The sequence below is a fragment of the Amblyraja radiata genome, chromosome 6 (assembly GCF_010909765.2).
Source record: "Amblyraja radiata isolate CabotCenter1 chromosome 6, sAmbRad1.1.pri, whole genome shotgun sequence".
Taxonomy (NCBI): Eukaryota; Metazoa; Chordata; class Chondrichthyes; order Rajiformes; family Rajidae; genus Amblyraja; species Amblyraja radiata.
In genome coordinates this window covers 83408584-83435006 of record NC_045961.1, presented here as the reverse complement: position 1 = coordinate 83435006, position 26423 = coordinate 83408584, and the positions used below count along the sequence as shown (strand labels likewise).

At 43.0% G+C, this 26423-nt stretch overlaps 1 long non-coding RNA gene across 1 annotated transcript; it reads left to right on the top strand.

Moving 5' to 3' along the window:
- Positions 1-987: 987 nt before the first annotated feature.
- LOC116974019 lies at positions 988-25100 on the top strand. Its single transcript, XR_004412259.1, has 3 exons — positions 988-1036; positions 1159-1236; positions 25042-25100. It is a non-coding gene; the product is annotated as an uncharacterized LOC116974019 (long non-coding RNA).
- Positions 25101-26423: the final 1323 nt, after the last annotated feature.

Genomic DNA, 26423 nt, shown 5'->3' with positions numbered 1-26423 from the left:
CGGTATGATTGTAGAAGCTGTTCCTCATCCTACTGGTACGAGACCTGAGGCTCCTGTACCGCCTCCCTGATGGGAGGAGGGCAAACAGTCCATGGTTGGGGTGGGAGGGGTCTTTAATGATCTTCCCAGCTCGTTTCAGACACCGTTTTCGGTGGAGGGCATCCATGGCAGGGAGCGGGGCACCGATGATGTGCTGCGCGGTTTTCACCACCCGTTGTAGTGCCTTCCTGTCCGCAACAGTGCAGCTGCTGTACCATACCGTGAAGCAGGCGGTCAGGATGCTCTCGATGGTACACCTGTAGAAGTTGGTCAGGATCTGGGGGGACAGGTGGGCTTTCTTGAGCCTCCTCAGGAAGTAAAGGCGCTGCTGTGCCTTTTTGATCAGCTTGGAGGTGTTGAGGGACCAGGACAAATCCTCCGAGATGTGTACCCCGAGGAATTTGTAGCTGGAGACGCGCTCCACCTCAGTCCCGTTTATGTGGATGGGGGTATGTCTGCCCCCTCTGACCTTCCTGAAGTCGACAATAAGTTCCTTCGTCTTCTTGGAGTTGAGGACGAGGTTATTATTGGCACACCAGGTTGTCAGGTGCTGGACCTCCTCTCGGTAGGCTGACTCATCGTTGTCACTGATCAGTCCTACCACCGTGGTGTCGTCAGCAAACTTAATGATGGCGTTGGATCCGTACTTAGGGATGCAGTCGTGGGTGAAGAGGGAGTAGAGGAGAGGGCTGAGCACACAGCCCTGTGGCACGCCTGTGTTCAGTGTTATAGTGGTGGAGGTGAGGTTGTTGACCCTAACAGACTGTGGTCTGTTGGTGAGGAAATCCAGTGTCCAGTTGCAGAGGGAGGTGGAGATGCCAAGCCCGTTGAGTTTGGTGATCAAGCTGGCGGGGATGACAGTGTTGAAAGCGGAGCTGAAATCAATGAACAGCAACCTGTTCATTGAAACTACAACATTGAAACTACAACATTGAAACTACAACAATGTCTACTTATCAAACAGATTGATTTCCCCAGAAATATTCAGTGAGTGAAGGTAAGTTATGCCCTACAAATTATGTCCATAATAGTTACGGTAATGTAGTCCCTGTGTATCTATTTTTTTGGAAATTAACTAACGATCTTCAAATTGACTGTAATTTGTATGACTTTATACAGCCAAAATTGAAGGAGCAGAGGATTGAATGCCAGGTTGCTAACAAACTCCCTCTCGCTAGGAACAGGGCAATCTGAAAGGTGAATGCCTTGTTAGGGTACTGAGAGCGCTCATGCATATGGATGTTGATTAAGATAAACCGACAATTCTGTTAATTGTGAGATGCAACCAGCTTCCACAAGAAGAAAGTTTGGAAATTATCATTTGACCTACCAGCCTTAATGGTTTCCATTGGAGGGGGGTGAAGGTCAAAATTCCCACTGCTAGGAATGCCTCCTCCCATCTCCCCTCAATACTGATCTGATTGTAAACCTCAGCTTCACAACCCTGTCGAGCCCAATAACGTTGTATCGCCACCTTCCTTGCCAAGAATCTATAGACCATTGCCTTAAAAATATTCCACTGTCCTTTGAGAAAGAAAGTTACAAAAATTTATGACTGTGAGCGAAAAAGGTCTTGCTTCATCTCTGCCTTAAATGGGGGAACATTTATTTTTAATCAGAGAATCCTGGTTCTAAATTCTACCACAAGAGAAAACATTCTCTCCGCACCCATTCTGTCCAGCTCTCTCAGGAACGTATATGCATAATCCATCATCAATATTGCTTCATAAAACCCACATGGCAGGGGCTGTGGAGCATTTTTGAAAGTGAGGGGGCTGAGTGATCACTGATCACCGATCTCGGGGGTACCCGGCGAGGGAGTGGAGTGACCGTGTGGCGGAGGGTGGGGGAGGGGGGACGGTAGGGACTATTTGAAATTTGATGTATTAAAATCATGTTTTGGTGCATTGTAGAAGTATGATTTCAATGTTTTTTGTTTGAAGTATTTTTAAGAATGTAGGGCCAACATGAGAGATAGGAGCAGGTGATTATTATTTTTGTTATTGCTCGACATCCAAAAACGGGGGGCCATCCCTGCCTTAAAAAGTGGGGGGATATATTCCCCATCCCCCCCCCCTCAAGGATCGATGCCAGTGCCTTCCACGGTATAGAAAATTTGACAAAAAAACTTTTAAATGGGTTATAATTTCAAGTGGTATTTTTTTTTGTTTGTAGTTGGAAAAAGGGACAAGATATAATCATAACATTTCCTGATTTTGCAAAGTCACACAAATTATTTGCTCGGGGAAAAAATCCAAGTATTTGGAAAGTATGCATTCTCCTTTTGACGTATATTTCATTTTGATTTGACTTTAGAATCATCAAACCATGTCATTAATAAAGGGGGTATATGTTTGTGGAAATGTTGCTTTTTAAAAAGTAAAACCTTCAAGAAATCTAAAATCCATTAGAAATATACATTTCAACGCACTGCCTCTTGCCCAGAGTAGGTGAATCGTGGACCACATGACAGATTTAAGGTGAAGGGAAAAAGATTTCATAGGAATCTGATGGGTAACTTTTTCCATACAAAGGGTGGTGGGTGTATGGAAAAAGTTGCCAGAGGAGGTAGTTGAGGCAGGGACTATCCCAACATTTAAGAAACAGTTAGACTGATACATGGATAAGACAGGTTTGGAGGGATATGGACCAAAAGCAGGTAGTGTAGCTGGGACATGTTGGTGGGTGTGGGCAAGTTGGGCTGAAGGGCTTGTTTTCACACTGCATCACTCTATGACTACATTATACCTCCACCATGCATGTATGCTTCAAAATCATGTGGTCGAGAGTTGTGGACTCTCCCTCGCAATCTTCCAGAGTGACTGACTCACGTCCAGGCATCCGGGGTTTTACAGTCCTGCCCCCCCCCCCCCCCCCGGAAGGGGCGTTACCTTCACAGTGGTAATTGACAGGCAAGGGGACCAATCAGCAGATCTCAAGATATTTTAAACACTCATAAGTTTTTTATTTTTCACCAATCGGAAAAGTCCTCGGGGCTGCCTCTGCTGAGGGGGACTGTGAGTAATATGGCCAAAAATCATAGCGCAATATGGTAGCGGTTTTTCTAAAATCAATATACAACGCTGACAGGAAGTGGTCAAGATGAGACTTTTAGTTATATAGATACTCAACCATGAGCAAGTTACATAGAAACATAGAAAATAACTGCAGGAATAGGTAATTCGGCCATTCAATATGATCATGGCTTTAATATAAAATCAGTACCCCATTCCTGTTTTTCCCCCATATCCCTTGATTCCTTTAGCCAGGGTGAATTCAGCGCAGAGACTCTCACGGCAGCGGCGCAACGCTTCCGACGCCTCCGACGGCCCGGGACTCTTGCACTGAGGCTGCTCCATGGCCAGATCTGCAGCGAGCAACTCGCCAGCCCGACAAACACTCTCCAGCCCCGGCTCCCTGTCCGCATCTGCCCCCGTCGCTGCTTCTGCTTCCATCCCTCCCACCGCCTCAGTTCTACAACACCCACAACCAGGTTGCTCAGAGCACAGGCGTGCCTCGTCCAAAACCGAGACAGTGAAACATGTCTAGCCAAAAACGTGGGGGGGGGGGGGGGGGGGGGTGGGGGTGGGGGGGTTGCAAAAAGGACACAAAGTGCTGGATTAACTCAGTGGGTAAGGCAGCATCTCTGCAGAACATGGATAGGTGATGTTTCGTGTCAGGACCTTTCTTCAGACTCAGAATTTGGAGTCTGAATAAGGGTCCTGACCCAAAACGTTACCTATCCAAGGCCTTGACCCGAAACGTCACCTATTCCTTTTATCCAGAGATGCTGCCTGACCCGCTGAGTTACTCGAGCATTTTGTGTCCATCTTCGGTGTAAACCAGCATCTGCAGTTCCTTCCGACACGTTACGTATCCATATTCTCCAGAGATGTTGCCAATTCAAAGACCCACTGAGTTACTTTGTGTTCTTTTGTTTAAACCAGCATCTGCAGTTCCTTGTTTCTACACTTGTTGCAAATAACTGATTAAGTTCAGGTCATGCTCTTTTTTACTTATGAATCATAGGTATTAGAGAATTTCTAATGAAAAATTATTAAGAAAACAAACTTGGAGATGACTAATCTCCTGCAGTCTGTTCTGACATTTAGCCTTATGTAATCTAGATTATATAATATATTATTATGTAATATAGTGTAATAATAATATAATGTAATATACATCTGACCGTAACCTCATTATTGTACTGAGGTATCCAATTTGTGAACAGCAAGCCCTAACAACAGCCTAGCTTTATTGAGCAACGATGTGTCTGAAGATGGGTTTCGGCCCGAAACGTTGCCTATTTCCTTCGCTCCATAGATGCTGCTGCACTCGCTGAGTTTCTCCAGGATTTTTGTGTACCTTCGATTTTCCAGCATCTGCAGTTCCTTCTTAAACACTATGTGTTTTCAGCATTTGGTTGAGAAATAAATATTCACCGTGTGGCTACTGTCAAAGTTTGGCTGCAGATTCTTCCCAATCGCCCACTGAGGGAGCAGGCTGATCGGTTGAAAGATAGCATTGCAGCTTGACAGGGAAGCTTCAGCCAAGAGGTATTAGCTGGTCATGAGTTTAAAGGGCCTGTCCCACCTGGGCGTCATTTTGAGAATCCCAAATTCCTGGGGCGTTGAGCGCTACCCCGCGTCACTGCCTACGCCATCACGCCTCACCACGCGCCATGTACGCGTAATGCACGCCACGTGCGCGTCATGCGTCATGGCGCGTAAATGATGTCGCATAAATGACGAGCAAACGAGGCAAGTGGGACAGGCCCTTAACTTACAAATTTTGACCTTGAAGTAATACAATTTTGACCTTGAAGTAATTAGGTTCAAATGTCTTTATAACAACAAGTCCTAAATATGCAATATTACCTGCAAGACATCATCATGAACAGCTTCATCAGTGTCTGGACAACTTCCAAACCAATTTCCATTTGGGGCAGAGTGCCCCTCCACTCTGAATGTCCACTCTGTTTAGATCAATAAAAGAAATACCAGAATTAAGTTTGGGGCAGATTCATTTGTTACACCATCAAGAAATCCTGAGGATAACCTTGAATTGACTGAACCCGCATGATAATTCAGTTTCACTTCATATACCTGAGTGTATCATAAATCTGTACGTCTGTATAAATAGATATTTATTGATATATAAATAAAATTCATAATGTATAATAACAAAACTTGACTGATCCCTAATTGGAAAAAATAACTTATTAAGAGTAATCAATATTACAACAAAGCAGAGGAGTGTACCATGTCAACCCAAGTAAGGACTTAACTTTATATCCGCACACATGCAATTTATTTGTGTGTAGTGTTAATTGTGTGAGCTGGTCCTGTCCTCAGAGAGAGGCAGGTTCTCTATCCTACTTGGAATACATTTGTTACCATGCAGAAAAGGAGATGTATTTGGCGCATACACCTCACACTTCATTACAGATGTAAAATGACTTCTCAGTTGAGAAGAGAAAGCCAAATATCTCTCACAAGCTTCTTCGGTAATCGGCAGCAATAATTCATTTAAGTTTTCTACTTCATTCACCTTTCTGATGTGATTTCTATGGTAGAGATAGACACAAAGTGCTGGAGTAACTCGGTGGGTCAGGCAGCATCTTTGGAGAAAAAGGATGGATGATGTTTCGGGTTCGGACCCTTCTTCAGAATTATATGGTGATTATATGATGTTTCCTCAGGCTGGACTGCGTAGAACCAGGGTCACAGCCTTAGGATAAAGAGGTCAACGGTTTAGGATGGAGACGATGGGAAGCTTCTTCTCCCAATTGGGTGTGAATCATTGGAATTCTCTCCACCAGAGGCCGTGGGTGCTCAGTAGTTGCATCTATTCCGGGCTGATATTTTTTAATGCTAACAGAATCCAGGGATTTGGGGATTGTTGCCAACATGGTAAAACCAATTATCTCAGTGGAGAACAGGTTCCACAGTCTGTATAGGCTTCTCTTGGCATTCAAGCTTATTTTCTTAACATTGCAAAGTACTCAAATATTGGATTATATTTGTGAAGTTACAACTAACAGTACAGAAACAGACCATTCAGCACAACCAGTTTATGCTTCTTCTGTCCTTACTGCGTCTTCTTTCTATTATGTACCTCAATACTCCATTCTCTGCATGCTGTTTATTGTGCCACCCTATTCATGTTCTGTGAATTGTCAGCTTGTTATGTTTACAGAAATCGTTTCCTTTATTGCAGATTGTTCTGTCAATCTTTGAGAATTTAAGTCCCTTTGCTTCTCACTCTAAAGAAAACTTTGAATACAAAACTGAGCTTGAATTCTACAGCTAAGAAAAAGTATCCAGATTGATTAGCATTGGTTTGTGTTGCCCATTATTCATGCGGTTCTTGTGAGCTGCATGATCTTTGATTAGCAACACAGTAAACATCATTTCTTTGTCCACAGTTACAAAAGAAAACATTGAGGTTGTTAATTGGAAATTGATTTATTTTTCATTTAGGCTTGCATTTGTTTGGCATGGAAAGAGGCCATTTAACTCACTGCATCTGTGCCAAGTCTTTGAAGGAGCTTTCCAAATACACTCACTTACCCAAACAACCCCCTTGCCCCGCAAATTTCCTATGTGTCCAATTCCCATTTGAGTATTATTGATGAATTACTGTAGCTTCCACTGCCAATGTGTCCTGAAAAGAGGCAGTATTTCCTTTGTTTAAATCATTTTTGATGTTTACTGTGAAAGTTAAGACATGGGCACTGGGTTAGGTCAATGATTTTCCTTAATTCAGATTGATCTCATTTGAGACAAGTTAGCAACGGCAAAAAAAGAGATGTTCCAACTCGCTTCTTGCTGAATCCTGGTATACCTTTTCAGAGGAAATCCTTCACACTGCAAAGACATACAGGTTTGTAGGTTAATAGGCTTGGTATAATTGTAAATTGTCCCCGGTGTATGTAGGATAGTGCTAGTGTGAGGGGATCACTGTATAGGGGGGCTGAAGTGCCTGTTTCCACGCTGTATCTCTAAACTAAACTAAGCTAAACTAAGTAAACTAAACTAAACTAAACTAAACTAAACTAAACCAAACTAAACCCATCTTCATCTGGTTTCTTGAGGTCTTCTGCACATCATTTGGGGATATAAAAGGAACATCACTCTGCCCACCAAATAGGAAAAAAAATAGTTAAATCACACTGCTGGCAAATCCCTAAATAATTTTGAAACATTCCAAATTTTGTCTGGATATTAAAAAGTATTTAAAAGATTTAACATAGAGCATAGAATGGTACAGGGCAGGAACAGGTCCTTTGGCCCACATTGTCTGCACGAACATGATTGAATTGAATTTCCTTTATTGTCATTCAGACCTTTCGGTCTGAACGAAATTTCGTGCCTGCAGTCATACATACAATAATACAATAATAAACAACAGTAAACACAAATTAACATCCACCACAGTGAGTCCACCAAGCACCTCCTCACTGTGATGGAGGCAAAATTCTTAGGGCTGCAGTCTCTTCCCTCCTCTTCTCCCTCTGCGCTGAGGCGATTCCCCACCGGGCGATGGCAAAATCAGTCCCGCGGCTCACCGAGCTCCGCGAACGGGCCGGCTCAAACACCGCGGCCCGGGGTGGTCAAAGCTGCCGCCCTCCAGTCCAGCGGACGCAACCGCTGACGACGTCGTCCATTGGCCCGCGGCTGAACCCCGGACTCAGGTCACCGCCGCCAGAACGCCGTCTCAGCCACCGGAGCACCGTTCCAGCCCCGAGCCGGATCGCCCTCACGTGAGCACCGTTCCACCCTCGGGCTGGGCCGTCCCCACGGGAGCGCCGTTTCCCTCGGGCTGGGTCGCCCACACGGGAGCGTCTCAGCCCCTCACGGGAGCACCGTTCCAGCCCCGAGCCGGACCGCCCTCACGGGAGTGAGCCCAGGGCGAGTCCTGACAGGCTGCCTCTGGAGCCTCGAGGTCGCCAGCTCCGCCATTAGGCCTCAGCGCAGACGGAGGCAGAGAAGGGGGATACGACAAATAAGTCGCATTCCCCCGAAGGGAGAGACAGCAAGCCCTGTTTCAACCCCCACCCCCCACATAAACACTAAAAAACCAAAAACTTAACTAGCCAAAATGGAAAAAAAAAAAAAAAAAAAAAAACAACACAAAAAAGTAAAAACAAACGGACTGCAGGCGAGTCGCAGCCGTTCACCAGCGCAGCCACTTCCGGAGATGCCAATTTGGACTAATCTCCACTGCCTGCATATGATCTATATCCTTCCATTCCCCATATATCCATGTGCTTATCTGAAAGCCTAATCAATGCTACTATTGCATCTGCCTCCATCACCACCCCTGGCAGTATGTTCCAGGCGTCGACCACTCTCTGTGTAAAAAGCTTACCCTGCACATTCCTTTTAAAATGTTGCTCTTCTCACCGTTCAGGGTGGCACAGTGGTGCAGCAGTAGGGTTGCTGCCTTACTGTGCCAGAGACCCGGGTTCAATCCTGATTGTACGGAGTTCGTACGTTCTCACTGTGACCGCGTGGGTTTTTTCTGGGTTCTCTGGTTTTCTCCCACACTCCATAGATGTACAGGTTTGTAGGTTAATTGGCTTCTATAGGTTGTAAAATTGTCCATAGTGTGTCTAGGTTAGTGTACAGGGTGATCGCTGGTCGGAATGGACTTGGTGGGCTGAAGAGCATGTTTCCGCGCTGTATCTACAAAGTCCAGAGTCTTTGCCTTCTCGTCTTTGACATTGTCACCCTGGAAAAAAAGATTGTGACCCTATTTATGTAAAGAAATGTTAAGATACTTAAAGAAAATAAATACACTTCAAAACATTACAAAATCAAAATTAACAAGCCACTGGAGACTTAACAAAACACTTAAAATAGTATAATAATACAATAAATGCCTTGAAGTCATTTAAATATGTTGATTGTTGTGCATTCCAGTTCTCTGCCATCAGAATCAATGGGAGAAGATTATTTGTGTCCTTGGATATAGTGCTGAATTGTTTGGGGAATTTAGACTATGAGCATTGGGCAATTAGCACATGTTCCAGCGACTGCACGTAACTGTGAAGAGACCTACATCAGGGCTGGGCCTGGGGTGACCGGTTGTGACTTATTGATAACAAGTCCTAATTTTCTTGTCTGCAATAAGATCAGGAAAGTTTCTGTTGGTTTCATGGGGTTATTCCACAAAATGTGACAGTCACAATGTCTATATTTCTCAAATGTATTTGATCAGGCAGAGCGAGTTCAATGAATTTTTAACCATATGCTGTTAATTTATATTATATTCATCATCGTTTTCACTATCTTCTGCAAATAAGGTAAGTTGGATGAATTTCCCATTAATTGACATTGTGTTTGAGACCTTCCCCGAACAATGTGTGTGTCTGGGCATCTGAGTCAAGGTCAGAATTGCACTGATAAACCTCAATTAATGTGCATCAAGCCAAAGGGAGTATTTTAGGCTCCAGGAATGGAAATTTGTTCCTGTAAAGTAGCAATCAATGTCACAACCTGGTTAAGGTCCAGAGAAACTCTACCAACTTGAAATAAATAGATTGCTGGCAATTACAGATATCATACTCTCTTGAAGCCGCAACCTTCATATCTCGGTCGCTCTTGGTAGTGAGGATGTTTGACTCAGTCCTAATGAGACTAAAATTTGACTGCTGTCAGAATATTATTTGGAAGTAACTATCACTCTCCAGCATTTACAAGTTTTCTAAATCGATAATTGATTAAAGAAGACACAAGAGGGTGCAGATACCGGATTCCTGACTAAAAAGCAATTGATAAGAAACTGAGTCTGAAGAAGGATTCCGACTAGAACTGCCACCCATCCTTTTTCTCCAGAGATGCTGCCTAACCCATTGAGTTACTCCAGCACTGCATCTATCTGATGAAGGAACTCAACAGGTCGGGCAGCATCTGGGGAGGTAAATGGACAAGCAATGTTTCAGGATGGGTCTGAAGATGGGTTGAGAAGCAGAACATTGTCTGTCCATTTCCTTCCACGGATGCAGCCTGACCCATTAAGTTCCTCCAGCAGCTCATTTTTTTAGTTTTGTTTTAAAGGACAACTTTATAAACTTCAAATAACCTACCATCATAGCAGGAGACCTTCTAATTCTAACAGTGTCAAAATGGGTTGGACACAGCACAGAAATGAGGAGAAATGTATTTATCCTGGTGAAACTTTGGAGTTATTTACCCAAGAGGATTGTGGAATGTTTGTACTGTTTATATTCAAGACTGGGATCAATGGATTTTTAGATGTCAATTAAATTCAGGGATATGGGGTTTGTGCGTAAAGTGTTACCAAGGTGATCACCCTTGCCCTTTGTTGGAAGTATGGGTACAAGGGGCAGATTGGTCTTTTCCTGTTTCTATTTCTCAAGTTCTCCCGGCTTTATGTTAGGCCTAAATAGAGCGCATATGAAGGACAAAATGCTCGTAGATCATTTCTACCACTTCATGTCGAAAAATTGTTCAAGTTAATATTCAGGTCCTCAAATTGGTGACAGGTAAAAGATCAGCCCTGATCTTATGAATGCCCCACTTCTTAGATTTATAATATTAACTAGACTAAGTGGGACCCGTTGGGTCCCATGTTCACACGGGAGGGCTGGCAATATTCCATTTCTCCACCAATTCCAATATAGGTGGCCAGTGGTGGGGGCGGGGGCTTTCTGGAGCATTGGTATGGGTGTTGTGGGCTGAAGGGACTGGTCTCCAGAGAGCTAGTATGGACGTTGTGGGCCAAATGAATTCTTGGGGTGGCAGCTCAGTCCCTCAAGCCTGATGTGCTGACAGCTCACTCACGGCTGGTGGGCTGGCAGTTGACTCACGGCTATTCCTTGAAATTCCATTTCAAGCAGGGTGCAAGGCCACAAAATTCAAATCCATTTTCCTACCATTTCAAGCAGGGTGCAAGGGCACCAAATTCAAGTGCAGTTTCCTACCACTTCAAGCATGGTGCAAAGCCACCAAATTCAAGTGCAGTTTCATACCATTTCAACCAGGGTGCAAGGCCACCAAATTCAAATGCAGTTTCATACCATTTCATGCAGGGTGCAAGGCCACCACATTCAAATGCAGTTTCATACCATTTCAGATTCAGATTCAGATTCAGATTCAGATTCAATTTTAATTGTCATTGTCAGTGTACAGTACAGAGACAACGAAATGCATTTAGCATCTCCCTGGAAGAGCGACATAGCAAATGATTTAAATAAATAATAATAAGTGATAATAAGTGTCCGGGGGGTGGGGGGGTGATTGGCAGTCACCGAGGTACGTTGTTGAGTAGAGTGACAGCCGCCGGGAAGAAGCTGTTCCTGGACCTGCTGGTTCGGCAACGGAGAGACCTGTAGCGCCTCCCGGATGGTAGGAGGGTAAACAGTCCATGGTTGGGGTGAGAGCAGTCCTTGGCGATGCTGAGCGCCCTCCGCAGATAACGCTTGCTTTGGACAGACTCAATGGAGGGGAGCGAGGAACCGGTGATGCGTTGGGCAATTTTCACCACCCTCTGCAATGCCTTCCGGTCGGAGACAGAGCAGTTGCCATACCATACTGTGATGCAGTTGGTAAGGATGCTCTCGATGGTGCAGCGGTAGACGTTCACCAGGATCTGAGGAGACAGATGGACCTTCTTCAGTCTCCTCAGGAAGAAGAGACGCTGGTGAGCCTTCTTGATCAGAGTTGAGGTATTGTGGGTCCAAGAGAGGTCATCGGAGATGTTGACTCCCAGGAACCTGAAGCTAGAAACACGTTCCACCTCCGTCCCGTTAATGTGGATGGGGGTGTGCGTGCCGCCCCTGGACTTCCTGAAGTCTACAATGAGCTCCTTGGTCTTCTTGGAGTTAAGGGCCAGGTTGTTGTCAGCGCAGGGTGCAAGGCCACCACATTCAAATGCAGTTTCATACCATTTCAAGCAGAGTGAAACCACCATAAAACCGCACAAAACACCACACTCACAGTTCAGTAGACGTTCAGTTGATTCACAGCTCAGACAGAGTCGTGACCTCTCCACCCCCCATCATGCAGAGACTGAGCCACACCCACACATCCGGGTTTTATAATCCCTCCCCTCTCCCACCAGAAAAGGTGTGGCCTTCATGGCGTGATTGACAGGAGAGAGATTCTCAACATTTTTAAAACATAAATAGCACTTTTATTTTTCATTGATGGGAAGAATCCTCTGCACCTGATGAGCGGAGGGGGACTGGGTAAGATGGCCAAAAATCACAGCTGTAAGTGGTAGTGTTTTATCTAAAATCAATATACAGTGCAAACAAGAAGTTGTCAAGTTTAGACCACCATCCATTTGCCGTGCTTTATAATTCAACCCAAAACCCCAAACCAACCATTTGCAGTGCTTTTTACTTCAACCCAAAACCCCAAACCAACCATTTGCAGTGCTTTTTACTTCAACCCAAAACCCCAAACCAACCATTTGCAGTGCTTTTTACTTCAACCCAAAATCCCAAACAATTTCTTACTCTTTCTGGCTTGAATGAAAGGCAGAAAAAATAGAAGCAGGAAGGGTCAGTTATTAAGATACTGTCTGTGTGGAGTTTGCACATTTTCCTGTGATCACCTTGTTTCTTCCAGCTGCCCCATTGTCCACCCTCATCACTAAGACGTGAGGGTCAGTAGGTTAATTAGTCACTGTAAATCACACCCTAGTATGTAGGTAGATGGCCCGGGACTGTTGATAAGCACATGGAGGAAATATAATGGGGTTAGTGTCAGATCCGTGTACATGGTAGTTGATGGTCAGTCAGGACTCGGTGGGCTGAAGGCCTGGCTGTAGAACCAGAAATGGGGGAAGTTGTCATAGATAACCATTGGAAATGTGTGGGATAGAACGGAAGGCAAGGAATGATTTAGTGGAAAAATGAATGAGGAACGCTGGCAGTATCTGTGCCGAGCAGAAGTGATCTCAGTATCATCAGCTCCAATGAAATCCGTCACATACTGCCCAACGAATAGCCAATCATTTCAGCCTCCAGGAATTTAATTTCCTCCACTTGAAAGTTTATGCCTCAGTTCCCTGGCTTTAGGAAACTATTCCATCAAGTCTCATTATACTTGAACATAAACAAAATACATGTCCGGACTGTCTGAAGAAGGGTCTGAACCCGAAACATCACCTATCCATGTTCTCCAGAGATGCTACCTGACCCGCTGAGTTACTTCAGCACATTGTATCTATATTTTGTAAATCGGTATCTGCAGTTCCTTGTTTCTACTCTAAAATGCGTGCTCAAATGTATTTTTCTGCTGACCAATGTCTTGTAGGTTATATATAAATAGAGAGTTCTGAAAATACTCGTCAGTTCAGGCAGCATCTACAAAAACGATAACAGGGTTAACATTTTGGGTAAATGAAATTTCATTAGAAATGGAATGGGTTTTAGGATGCAGAGAAAGGGAGAGAGGAAGAGAGAACAAGAACGAAGGTCCCTGGCAGAGTGGAGGGTAAGAAAGATGAAATGACAAAAGGATGATGGTAAAGGGGAAGGAAGATGGATCAATTTGGTAAGCGGAAATAACAGGATCATTAAGTAAAGTTATTGAAGGATGTGCCAGTAGTGCTCTAATGTGCTCAGTCAGAAGGTTGGATGCTGTTGCGCAAAATTACATTGAACAATATAGGAGAGAAGTCAGAGCAGGAGCAAAATAGAGAATTGAAGTGACAGGAAAAATTACACCCTTTACCTAATTGTTATTGTTTTGCTATTCACAAAAAATAAGGTAAAGGATTTTTCAATGCAAACTAATCTATCATCCTGAGAATAAATCTCTTGTCAAATGGCTGAGTTACTAATTCACCACCAGCATACTAAGTGACTTCGTTTTGAAATTTCTGTTTGACATCAAATGAACAAGTGAAAGGTCAATTGAGAATGAGAATATGCCATAAATTAGCGGTAGTGTACACAGCAATGATATAAAGAAGAAACAATATATAATTGGCATCTGAGGGGTTTCCAATATCCATCAGTATTTTTTGTCATTTGAGGCAGAGCAGGGCAGGTGGGCTTGAGGAAGCTTGGATGACAAGAGAAATTAGGACTTTGGTCAAGAATAAGAAGGAGACATGGAGAGGTATAGGCAGCTGGGATCAAGTGTATCCCTGGAGGAGTTTTGGGAACTGATAGAGATAGCTGTGCCAGAAAATATTACGAGTAACCTGAAGAGATTTTATGTGCATTAAGGGGAAAAGGGTAAGTAAGTATGTTTATTGGCCAAGTATTCACATACAAGGAATTTGCCTTGGTGCTCTGCCCACAAGTAACAACATGACATACAGTGACAGTTACGAATGACTCAGAAAACACTGAACATTAATAATAATAAAACATTAATGATAAAACACCATAGATCAAGCATGTGAACCAACAAAATACCAGATCAAAGGAAGGCTACATATTTTTGGCTGTTGAGTGGAGCAACTACTCGTGGATAAAAATTGTTTTTATGTCTGGCTGTGGCAGCTTTGACAGTCCGGAGTCGCCTTCCAGAGGGAAGTGATTCAAAGAGTTTGTGGCCAGGGTGAGAGGGGTCCGAGATGATCTTGCCCGCTCGCTTCCTGGCCCTTGCAGTGTACAGCTCATCAATGGAGGGAAGGTTGCAGCCAATAACCTTCTCAGCTGATCGGATGATTCGCTGCAGCCTCCAGTAACCAGAGAGAGAATATGGCTCCTCAAGCATCAAATCTCAGTGTGGAGCCACAGGAGATGTGCAAGGACCTCAATGAATAAGCTTGGACGACTAGTGAAATTGGGGCTTTGGTCGAGAATAAGAAGGAAGCATGGGACAGCTAGAGGCAGCTGGTATCAAGTGTATCCCTGGAGGAGTTGGTGGGGAGTTCTCTGGAGAAGTTTCAGTGTTGTATGGGCATTTTAGCATGTAGGTAAGAATCAACTACAAACCATAGGTCTGGGGTCACATATACTCAAGATAAGAGATTCCCTCCCCTGCAAGATGTATTTCAGCTTGTCATGGGAACTGCTCTGTGCAGGACTGCAAGAACTGCAGAGAGTCATAGATGCAACCCAGTCCATCATGCAAAACAGCCACCAGGCAGTCACCCCCGCCCCCCTCATTGATTCCATCTACATTCATGCCGCTGCCTCGGGAAAGCAGCCAACATAATCAAGGACCTATCACACCCTGGTCATTCTCTCTTTTCTCCACTATGAAATTTCGTTCAGACCGAAAGGTCTGAATGACAATAAAGGAATCTAATCTATTCTAATTCTGTTGAGCAGAAGATCTAATCGCTTGTAAGAACGTGATACCAGGTTCACGACCAGCTCCTTTCCCACTGTTATCAGACTCTTGTACGGACCTCTCATAAGCTAAGGATGATTTAATGAACTTCCAATCTTTTTGGTTGCAGCCTTTTCCCCTTTATTTTGCATCCAGCAGCAAGTCTGGTTACATTTGGGATTTGCTTGTGTGGGAACATAGTGCATGTCTTAAAATAACCCCTGGCCAAAGCCTGCTGGACGTGACTCAGCTTGGTCACAACCAATTTGAATCAGGAGCATCTATCAAAGGAAGGAAAGAGAGGGATTTTAGTGCAGTTTTTTCAACTAACCTTTTTCTTGGCCAATCTTGCCTATTGCTTGATACACAGCTCTTGGCTTCTAAAGTTAGAGCATGGTTCAAAGGAAATATGAAGATTTTCTCCTCAACTAAAGGAGATGAATAATCTATCTCAAGACATCGACCATCTTAACATCGCCAAGTGCTCCCCTACCCCAGCTTATCCAACACTCTTCTTTCCAATCTCTCTCGTCACACACCCTGTAAAAGAGTGTATCCAAAAATAAATGTAGCACCTGTCCTAACTTGACACATGTCACATTGACCAGACACCATAGTGGTTGGAGATCCACATTCCTCCAACCTACCAAGATTTCATAAAGTTCTCATTCTTAAATATACTGACATGAGATGTTGTTGAATAATGAATGGAATTTAAATTCCACAACTACCATAGCGGGGTTCGGATTGAAATCCCTCGATTGTTAGTTTTACCAATGTACCACCTCATCCCTCTTTATCTCTGTATATTTCTCCAGCACAACAACCTTCCAAGATCTCTGTTCTCTTCCAAGTCTGACCTTTGGTTTATGCCCAATTTGAATCATTTCACCAATACCCTCGAAGCCTTCATCTCGAATTCTTCCCCTAAACTACCTTATTTCCCGAATTCTTCTTCCTCTATTAAAACACTCCTGAAATGAACCCCATCCTCATTTTTCGACCTTTAACATGGCGTCAAATTCTTTCTTGCAGTTCCTGTGGAAAAAACATTAATTATTTTGCTACATTGAAGATGTTGGAAAGTTATCATTAGATGAGTTCATAAGTTCATAAGTGATAGGAGCAGAATTAGGCCATTCGCCCCCTCAAGTCTACTCGGCTATTCAATCATGGCTGATCTATCTCTTCCTCCTAATCCCTTTCTCATGCCTTTTCCCCATAGCCACTGACACCTGCACTATTATTGTTTGTTTATTTTTATATGTGTGTGTGTGTGTGTGTGTGTGTGTGTGTGTGTGTGTGTGTGTGTGTGTGTGTGTGTGTGTGTGTGTGTGTGTGTGTGTGTGGGTGTGTGTGGGTGTGTGTGGGTGTATTTATTTGTTCGTGTGCGATCACATCTTCTAGAAAAAACGACGTGCTAATGGTAAATCTTTACATATTCCGGTAGAGATTTATCCCCTGAAGTCAAAAATCGCCTTGTCTGAAAAATTAATGCATTATTTCTCGAGTTATTAATCAAAATGTTCAAAAATCTGAAGAAACTTGGAAAAAAATAACTAGCAAGTGCAATTGCATTTTTTTTTAAATGAGGGAGGGTGCATAAGGCGAAATGAGCAGCCCCTGCACATTTGTCGGTTATGGGTGAGTGGTGGAATATTACGTTGGGGAACGGGTTGCGTTGGGGGACCAGGACTCCCATGTGACAGGGACCCAACGGGTCCCACTTGGTCTAGTATGTTTATAAATATGTATGTATATATGTATGTGTATATGTACTGGAAGAATGTATATATGTCTGTATATTCATACATACATATACACACACACACATATATATACACATATTTATAAAAATATATACATATACACACTCACATACACACACATACATATACACGTATACACACACTGGAACTTTTCTCCTTTATTATATTGTTTACAGAGTACTATGTTTACATATTCTGTTGTGCTGCTGCAAGTAAGAATTTCATTCTTCTACTTGGGACATATGACAATAAAACACTTGACTGTTGACTGTTAACATAAAGTCTGCTCACTCTTTGCAAAATTACCTGCGGTAAAATAAATCTTATTTTTGTGTTGGAGAGGAAGGATAGAGAAAGAGATTAAATCAGTGGAATCTGAGATTAAAGAATTAAAGTAATCTCAGATAACGTCATGACGTTTTTCAACATTCTTAAAAATAGTTTTCAAGTAAATAATTTGCTGCATGCTAAGCTGAAATGATGCTTAGAAGACTGGAACAGATTATGTCTAGCAAGCTGGGAAATTATTGGAGCATCAGCAAGGAAATAAACAGATAGTAAATTTAAACTGAAATTCAGGCTGATATATTGGATCCTGTGGTTTGTTGTTCATTTAAATATAAGAACTAGAAGCAAGATTTGACCATTTAGCCCAGGGGTGGGGAACCTTTTCACGTTGGAAGGCCGCATTTAGTTAGCTGTAATCTAATAAGGGCGCATCCAAAACATTTCAATTCTACTATGTACTAACTTCAAGAAAATGAAAAAAAATTGTTAATTCTAAAGTTAACTAACCTTATAATGACTTTTTGTGGCTGATTTTTGTGGGAAAGCATATGAATATTTGGTGGCAACATGGAGGTACGCAGTTTCAGCTGATCTTCTAGATGGGTGTCCGTCATTTGTGACCTTAAGGACGTCTTGATTTGGGTTAGGTAGGAGAACTAATTCGTAATTAGGTAGGAGATTCTACAGTTGCACCATCGAGAGTCTGCTGATGGGCTGCATCACAGTCTGGTACGGGAACTGTTCTGCCCACAGCCGCAAATCACTACAGAGAGTGGTGAAGGCGGCACAGCACATCACTGGCAACTGTCTCCCGGCCATTCAGGACATTTTTCACAGGCGGTGCCTGCAGAAGGCACACAGCATCATCAAGGACCACAGCCACCCAGCACGCAGACTGTTCTCCTTGTTGCCGTCAGGCAGACGATACAGGAGCATGGCTGCATGTACCACCAGACTTAAGAACAGTTTTTACCATCAGGCCATCAGGCTTCTGAACTCATAAACACATCATATATGTTGAATATTTTATTATTGTCTTTTACCTACCAAAGTCACTTTTATCTTATCTTATTTTATCTTAAATTTATCCTTGTAATATCATTGCTGAGGTGACCCGTTGTCTTGTCAAACACATTTCATTGTTCCGTTGACCCTGTGTTAACCTACATATGACAAATAAAATTGAACTGATCTGAAAGTAGATTCACAGCAATAAGTGGTTGAAAAGCAAGAAAGCATTTTTCGTGCATTTTTCATGGTATATTCTACTGCATTTTTCCATATTTGAATCGGATCTTTCTTAGCGTCAAATAAGGACTTTAAAATTTCATCTTCTGTGAGCTCAATCAATTCCATCTGTAGTTCTTTAGGAACCTTGGAGACATCAACTAGGTGATGTTGAAATGCTAATTTGAATGCTAAAAAATGCTAATTTTGTTTAATCTTCTTTTACTCTTTGGTATTTTAAATACTTTCATTTTAAGATTAAAATAAAAATAATAAGATGAACAAAAACATATTAATAAAAATAAAAGTCTGAAGAAGGGTTTTGACCCAAAACGTTGCCTATTTCCTACGCTCCATAGATGCTGCCTCACCCGCTGAGTTTCTCCAGAATTTTTGTCTATCAATAAAAATAAAAGGATTTGTTCTACAAAATTTGGATTCATTCAAAAGGCCGCACTTAATGGCCTAGAAGGCTGCAGGTTCTCCACCCCTGATTTAGCCCCTTGTGAGCTGATCTGTAGTTTAGTTTTAGTTTATTATCGTCACGTGTACTGAGGTACAGTGAAAAGCTGAAAAATCTTATATTTCAGTGTCATAGAGTTATACAGCACGGAAACAGGCCCTTCGTCCGGTTTGCACGTGCAAGGTCCCCCATCTACACCAGTCTCACCTGCCCGCATTTGGCTAATATCTTTCTAAACCTTTCCTATCCATGTACCTGTCCAAATTTATTTTAAATGTTGTTATAGTTTCTGCCTCAACTACCTCCTCTGGCAGCTCATTCCATACACCCACCCTGTGTGAAAAAGTTGCCACTCAGATTCCTATTAAATATTTCCCACTTCACCTTAAAACCATGTCCTCTCGTTCTTGATTCCCCACAGAGCTAAAGGACACCGTGTATCCACCCTAAATCTACCTTCTTACACTATCCTCATATCCTTTGAATGTGTATCAACTTCAACACTATCTCACTAATGCCTCCATGCACAACCGACTGATTTATTTTGTGTATTTACCAGAATGATGTCTGGATTAGAAGCTTTTCCCTACTTGGATTGTTTTATAGACAATAGACAATAGGTGCAGGAGTAGGCAATTTGGCCCCTCAAGCCAGCACCGCCATTCAATGTGATCATGGCTGATCAACCCTAATCAGTACCCGTTCCTGCCTTCTCCCCATATCCCCCGACTCTGCAATCTTTAAGAGCCCTATAAAGCTCGCTCTTGAAAGTATCCAGAGAACTGGCCTCCATCGCCCTCTGAGGCAGAGAATTCCACGGACTCACAACTCTCCGTGTGAAGAAGTGTTTCCTCGTTTCCGTTCTAAATGACTTACCCCTTATTCTTAAACTGTGGCCCCTGGTTCTGGACTCCCCCAACATGCTTCCTGCCTCTAGCGTGTCCAAACCTTTAATAATCTTATATGTTTCAATAAGATTCCCTCTCATCCGTCTAAACTCCAGAGTATACAAGCCCAGCCGCACCATTCTCTCAGCATATGACAGTCCCGCCATCCCGGGAATTAACCTTGTAAACCTACGCTGCACTCCCTCAATAGTAATAATGTCCTTCCTCAAATTAGGGGACCAAAACTGCACACAATACTCCAGGTGTGGTCTCACGAGGGCCCTATACAACTGCAGAAGGACCTCTTTGCTCCTATACTCAACTCCTCTTGTTATGAAGTCCAACATGACATTCGCGTTCTTCACTGCCTGCTGTACCTGCATGCTTACTTTCATTGATTGATGAACAAGGACCCCCAGATCCCGTTGTACTTCCCCTTTTCCCAACTTGACACTGTTTAGATAATAATCTGCCTTCCTGTTTTTGCTATCAAAGTGGATAACCTCACATTTATCCACATTAAACTTCATCTGCCATGCATCTGCCCACTCCCCCAACCTATCCAAGTCACCCTGCATTCTCATAGCATCATCCTCACAGTTCACACTGCCACCCAGCTTTGTGTCATCTGCAAATTTGCTAATGTTACTTTGAATCCCTTCATCCAAATTATTGATGTATATTGTAAATAACTGCGAGCCTTGCGGTACCCCACTAGTCACTGCCTGCCATTCTGAAAGGGACCCGTTAATCCCTACTCTTTGTTTCCTGTCTGCCAACCAATTTTCTATCCATGTCAGCACTCTACCTACCCCCAATACCATGTGCCCTAATTTTGCCCACTAATCTCCTATGTGGGACCTTATCAAATGCTTTCTGAAAGTCCAGGTACACTTCATCCATTAGGTCTCCCTTGTCCATTTTCCTAGTTACATCCTCATAAAATTCCAGAAGATTAGTTTAGCATGATTTCCCCTTCGTAAATCCATGCTGACTCTGACCGATCCTGTTACTGCTATCCAAATGTGTCGCTATTTCATCTTTTATAATTGACTCCAGCATCTCCCCCACCACCGATGTCAGGCTAACTGATCTATAATTCCCTGTTTTCTCTCACCCGCCTTTCTTAACAAGTGAGATAACATTACCCTCCAATCCACAGGAACTGATCCTGAATCTATAGAACATTGGAAAATTATCACCAATGCGTCCACGATTTCTAGATGACACTTCCTTAAGTATTCTGGGATGCAGACCATCAGGCCCTGGGGATTTATCAGCCTTCAGTCCTATCAGTCTACACTACACCATTTCCTGCCTAATGTGGGTTTTCTTCAATTCCTCCGTCACCCCAGATCCTCTGGCCACTAGTACATCAGGAAGATTGTTTGTGTCCTCCTTAGTGAAGACGGTTCCAAAGTACCTGTTCAACTCATCTGCCATTTCTTTGTTCCCCATAATAAATTCATCTTTTTCAGTCTTAAAGGGTCTTAATTATTTTTTTCCTCTTCACATACCTAAATAAACTTTTATTATTCTCCTTTATATTCTTGGATGGCTTACCTTCGTACCTCATCTTTTCTCCCTGTATTTCCTTTTTAGTTATCTTTTGTTGCTCCTTAAACATTACCCAATCCACTTGCTTCTCGCTCATCTTTGTTACGTTGTACTTCTTTTTTATTTTTATACTGTCCCTGACATCCCTTGTCAGCCATGGTCGCCCCTTACTCCCCTTGGAATGAACTGATCCTGCACCTTCTGTATTATTCCCAGAAATACCTCCACTGTCATCCCTGCTAGGGGATCTTTCCAGTCAACTTTGGCCAGCTCCTCCCTCATGGCTCCATAATCCCTTTTATTCAACTGTAACACTGACACCTCCGATTTACCCTTCTTCCTCTCCAATTGTAGATTAAACTTGACCATATTATGGTCACTACCTCCCAATGGCTCTTAAACCTCAAGTTCCTTTATCAAATCCGGTTCATTACATAACACTAAATCCAGAGGTTCTCTGGAAGTTGAACGAAGACCTGTTAGAAGTATGTAGTATTAGAGGCATTGATAGTCAGAACCTTTATCCTAGGGTAGAAATGTCAAGGATACTTCCAAGAGGGAGCTAGATAGGGCTCTTAAAAAATAGTCAGGGGATATGTGGAGGGCAGGATCAGCCATTATCAAATTGGTGCTGGCTCGAAGGGCCGAATGGCTTACACCTGCACCTATTGTTTATTGTCTATTGACCAGAGGGTGTAGATTTAAGGTGAGTGTAAGTACCTGACTCTCACACAGGTAAAGGTGTAAGCATCTTTAATGTTCATTCCAGTATCCGATATGCGGTACATCATACATTCAGTCTGCTGCAACTACTGAATACAGTAGGCGAGTTCTTACACTATAAAGCATGCACTAGGCGGAGTTATTATTGCTAAGCGTTCTGATTGGCTAATATGCAATAGCCAATCTACAGTGAGAGAGGCAAAGTTTAAAGAACATGTGCTGGGTAATTTTTTTACACATAGAAAATTGGGTGCCTGGAACACACTGCCCACAGGTGGTGGTGGAGGTAGATGGCATTTAAGAGGTTTTTAAATAGGCACGTGGATATGCAGGGAATTAAGCGATGTGATTCATATGCAGCCAGAGGAGATTAATTTCACAAGTTCACGTTCACAAATTATAGGAGTAGAATCAGGCAATTTGGCCCATCGAGTCTACTCCGCCATTCAATCATTACTGATCTCTGCCTCCTAATCCCAATTTCCTGCCCTTCCCATAACCCTTGACACTTTAATTTAACCTGGTATCATGTTCGCCACGGACATTGTGGGTCATAGGGCCTGTCCCTGTGTTGTGCTGTTCAACTTTCTATGTTCTAAGGTGGCGACTGCATAGAATAGTACAGACTTTAGCAAAGCATTTGCCCCAATTGGTCAATGCTTGTGAGCTAACAATCCACTGGCCCCATCTCACTTTATTTCATCTAACCTCGGCAACATATCTTTGTTTTCCTTTGCTCTTTAGCATTTAATCCAGCTTCTCCTTAAATGCACCTCTGCTGACACCTCAGTTATTGCCTGTAGTAGGTTCAATCACTGATGTGAAAGATAGAATCTCTCGAATAGCACAGCTCTGCTCTCCCTATTTTGTGCTCCAGTTGCTACATGGGGTTTGAACCACAATCTTCCTGATGCTTGAGTTAGAGCGTACAACTGAGCTCAGAGGAGAAAGTAAACTCGGGTTCTCTTTTTATAATTGTTCTTTGACTTCTCTGTTCTTAACATAAATGAAAAACTTAAAATGCATTTGAAACTTAACATAAAACCTCAGGGATTGGTAAGTTGAAACAGAAAGCCTTTGCCACAAGTTATTAATGTAGAGGGTTGTTATACAATTTTCGACTTTAATTTCCATTAATAGCCTTTTCAATGCAGACTGCAAAAAATCCTCAGAGAGATCCAATAGCCTTTCCAAATTAGATGGCACTTTGTGCCAGTTTTTGTGCATTGGTTGATGTTTGATGGGGAGAGTTTCAATTTTTCTTTACAAGTACACCACTGAGCAATAGGTTCATGGACACAGGACCATACTCTACTCAGGAATCGAATAAATCCCTTGTTGGAGTTCTGATGTCTCCACAGTGACTGACATTGTTCCTGTTATAAATTATATCTCATTGAGAGGAAGCTTGAATGGAGCGTTAACTCACCAGCATTGACCAGTTGGGCTGAATAATCTGTTTGAAATTTGTACATTTCATGAAGTGGACATCTTGTGAGCAGAGCAACCAGGGGCTTGCTGTCTCTCTCTGATTTATTTTTCTTGGATGTACCATTTCCCTTGCTAATTCATCCCACTCAATAATTCTTTCCATTTTTCCTTGAAACAGATTTATGCCCTACAGAATCTTAGCTGTTGTCTTAAAGATCCTATTGGTGAAGATTATCATATCCAGCCTTGATGACTGTACGTTATCAGGAAGTTTGAGAGATACAGCAAACCATCGGGCACTTTGGTCCACTGCATCCATACTGGCCATCTTCATTTACACTAATATGCCTAAACTCATTTTATTCTCCCCTCTTTCCTGCCCCAGATCCTACAAATTAGGGACAATTTACAATGGCTCATTTCCCTACCAATCTGCATGACTGGGATATGGGAGAAAACCAGAGCATCCAGAAAAAACCTGTGCAGTCAGAAGGAGAAGGTGCAAACTCCATACAGACAGGTGGTCAATATTGAAATAGGGTCTCTGGCGCTGTGAGGCAGTGACTCTACCAGTTGCACCATTGTCCTGCATGCTAAAGTCAAAAAATAAAGTCATTTCCATTATGCTACATGTTCAATGACTGACTTATCCATGAGATTTCCTGCTTGCATTGTTCCAGGCAACTTAGTGTGGTGGCAGCTCTTCCTGTGGCTGCTCGCCCTCCCATCATTCTGTGATCATTTCCCACATATTGTTTCTGTTCAGTTCCTACCTACAAATAGTTTGTGTCGTGAAATGGTTATCAGCATTGGAACCCCTTCGCAACCTGGGGCCAGCCTGTCCTAAAATATTGCCGCTGAACAGCAATGTGGCCTTAGCTACGAGCTAATCTGATATTATACTCTATGTCTGTTCCCATATTAAGGCACGGGTAGAATTGGAAATTGCTGCACATTTATTATCTCTGAAAGTTGGATGCAATGCATATAGTCAAAACAAACTGAGTTAAATCTTATGACCTTCATTTTGCAGTCAGAGGTGAGAATTTTCCATCATTATTTTGTGCGATTTCATCAAGAGAGCAAGCAAAATGAGTCCCATCCTGAAGCTCAGAAAGAACTGACAGAAAGATAAAATACAGGCCCTTTCCTGCCTGGAGAGTTTAAATGGCTTCAGACATGTTCGAAACTTTTGAAAGTCTTTAAAAAACGTTTTGAAACTTTTAAAGAGGTATTATGCATGATCAAATCACTGGAGAGTTTTTGTGAGATGAGGAAGTGTTCCAAAGACTCTTTTTAATTTAACAAGCAAATTAAATTCTGCTGCCTGTGTCTCCTGCATCTGTTGCTGATGATGATCTTCTGTTAAAATGTATTTTCCTCCACAGAAAAAATGTTCCTGGCCCTTGGTGCATGATCCCTTGGTGTATTAAATTTGGAAGGAGTGGTGAGTCAATTCAGGTTCTCAAGGCCTTAATGATCTCCATTTTAATTTTAACAATTGGAAAGTTAGACACCATCAGCCTGCTTGATTGACTCATTCCCTAGACCAAGGGTGGGCAACCTTGTTCTGCATAGGGGCCAGGACCCATGTCTGTGAGCGGATGGCGGGCTACATTTATCACCATAGACAGAGGTAATAATAATATATACAAACTAAACTTTGACATATTTATATATTTAAGCAATGCTAGACTAAGTGGGACTAAGTACGGAGGGCTGGTCCCCTAATGAGGGGGGGGGGGGGGGGGGGGGGGGGGGTTCTGGAGCACTTGCATGGGTTTTGTAGGCCGAAGGGACTGATTTCCAGAGGGCTAGTATGGAAATTGTGGGCCGAATGGATTCTTGGGCTGGCAGCTCAGCCACTCTGGCCTGGCAGGCTGGCAGCTTAGAAACTCAGGCCTGGTGGGCTGGCAGCTCAGAAACTGCCAGAAATTCTGCTGAAAACAGGTGACTGTGAGAGAGAAGGGGGAGAGGGTGGACAATCAATTTTAGACATTTTCATCTTTTTTTACAGATCACAGCAATGAAGGGGGAAAGTCTATCCTTGCGTGGATCTCTGGAGCGCTAGTATGGGTGTTGTGGGCTTAAGGGACTGGTTTCCAGAGGGCTAGTATGGACATTGTGGGCTGAATGGATTCTTGGAATTGCAGTTCAGTGAGTCATGGCTGGTGGGCTGGCAGTTTACTAAGTCATGGTTGGTGGGCTAGCACTTCAGTCACTTACAGCTGGTGTGGTGGCAGTTCACTCAGTTACCCCTCGTCCCTTCACCCCCCAACTCTGCTCCTTGCCATTCCCCTCCCCCCTACGCATTCAGTCCTTCTCCCCTCAACCTCCCCCCCCCATGCACTCTTAGTGGCTCTCCGACAGCGCAGCCATTCCTGCCTATTAGGTGCCCATTGTGATGAAGAACATGCAGACATGGCAAGTGGAAAAAGGATTTATTAAAGTTTAAAATTAAAACATTGCAAGTCCAACCTCACAGCACTCCAAGCACTCCAACAGACACACACACAGACACACACACAGAGAGACACACACAGAGACACACACACAGGGACACACAGAAACAGACACACACAGAAACAGACACTCACACACACCTATACACACACTCACACACATACACAAATACACATACACTCACACACACAAAAAAACACTCACACACATACACACACAAACAACAAACACACATACAAACAGAAAGACACACAAACACACACAAACACAAAGACACACAAACACACACAAACACAAAGACACACAA